This window comes from Aegilops tauschii, chromosome 2, assembly GCF_002575655.3.
Source record: "Aegilops tauschii subsp. strangulata cultivar AL8/78 chromosome 2, Aet v6.0, whole genome shotgun sequence".
In the NCBI taxonomy this organism is placed as follows: Eukaryota; Viridiplantae; Streptophyta; class Magnoliopsida; order Poales; family Poaceae; genus Aegilops; species Aegilops tauschii.
Genome location: NC_053036.3, coordinates 260,706,711 through 260,708,499, shown reverse-complemented (window position 1 = coordinate 260,708,499; position 1,789 = coordinate 260,706,711).

The following is a 1,789-nucleotide window of genomic DNA, read 5'->3' as shown; positions in this document are numbered from 1 at the left end:
ACACAGCATAGCATATTGTAGAGCCTACGTCTAAAGCATAGGGGACGACCTTCGTCCTTTCTCTTTCTTCTGCCGTGGCCAGGTCTTGAGTCTTACTCAATACTCACACCTTGTAACACAGCCAAGAACTCCTTCTTTGCTGATCTATTTTGAACTCCTTCAAAATCTTGTCATGGTATGTATTCATTTGAAAGTACTATTAAGCGTTTTTGATCTATCCTTATAGATCTTGATGCTCAATGTTCAAGTAGCTTAATCCAGGTTTTCCATTAAAAACACTTTTCAAATAACCCTGGATGCTTTCCAGAAATTCTACATCATTTCTGATCAACAATATGTTAACAACATATACTCATCAAAAATTCTATAGTGCTCCCACTCACTTCTTTGGAAATACAAGTTTCTCATGAACTTTGTATAAACCCAAAATCTTTGATCATCTCATCAAAGCGTTCATTCCAACTCCGAGATGCTTACTCCAATCCTTAGAAGGATTGCTGGAGCTTTGCATACTTGTTAGCATCTTTCAGGATTGACAAAACCTTCTGGTTGTATCACATACAACCTTTCCTCAAGAAAATCGTCGAGGAAACAATGTTTTGACATCCTATCTGCAAGATTTCATAAATAATGCAGTAACTGCTAATATAATTCTAACAGACTCTTAGCATCGCTACGAGTGAGAAAGTCTCATCGCAGTCAACTCCTTGAACTTGCCGGAAAACATCTTAACGACAAGTCGAGCTTTCTTAATGGTGACACTTACCATCATTGTCTGTCTTCCCTTTAAAATCCATCTGTACCCAACAGCCTTACGACCATCAAGTAGTTCTTTCAAAGTCTATACTTTGTTTTCATACATGGATCCTCTCGGATTTTATGGCCTCGAGCCATTCATCGGAATCCGGGCCCACCATCGCTTCTCCATAGCTCGCAGGTTCATTGTTGTCTAGCAACATGACTTCCAAGACAGGATTACGTACCACTCTGAAGTAGTACGCATCCTTGTCGTCCTATGAGGTTTGGTAGTGACTTGATCTGAAGTTTCATGATCACTATCATAAGCTTCCACTTCAATTGGTGTAGGTGCCACAGGAACAGCTTCCTGTGCCCTGCTACACATTAGTTGAAGTGACGGTTCAATGACCTCATCAAGTCTCCACCATGCTCCCACTCAATTCTTTCGAGAGAAACTTTTCCTCGAGAAAGGACCCGTTTCTAGAAACAATCACTTTTGCTTCCAGGTCTGAAATAGGAGGTATACCCAACTGTTTTGGGTATTCTATGAAGATGCATTTATCCGCTTTGGGTTCGAGCTTATCAGCCTGAAACTTTTTCACATAAGTGTCGCAGCCCCAAACTTTTAAGAAACGACAGCTTAGGTTTCTCTAAACCATAGTTCATACGGTGTCGTCTCAACGGAATTGCGTGGTGCCCTATTTGAAGTGAATGCGGTTGTCTCTAATGCCTAACCCATAAACGATAGTTGTAATTCGATAAGAGACATCATGGTATGCACCATATCCAATAGGGTGCAGTTATGATGTTCGGACACACCATCACAATATGGTGTTCCAGGCGGTATTAGTCGTGAAACAATTTCCACAATTTCTTAATTGTGTGCCAAACTCGTAACTCAGATATTCATCTCTATGATCATATCACAGACATTTTATCCTCTTGTCATGACGATCTTCAACTTCACTCTGAAATTACTTGAACCTTTCAATAATTCAGACTTGTGTTTCATCAAGTAAATATTCTCAGCATCTACTCAAATCATCTGTGA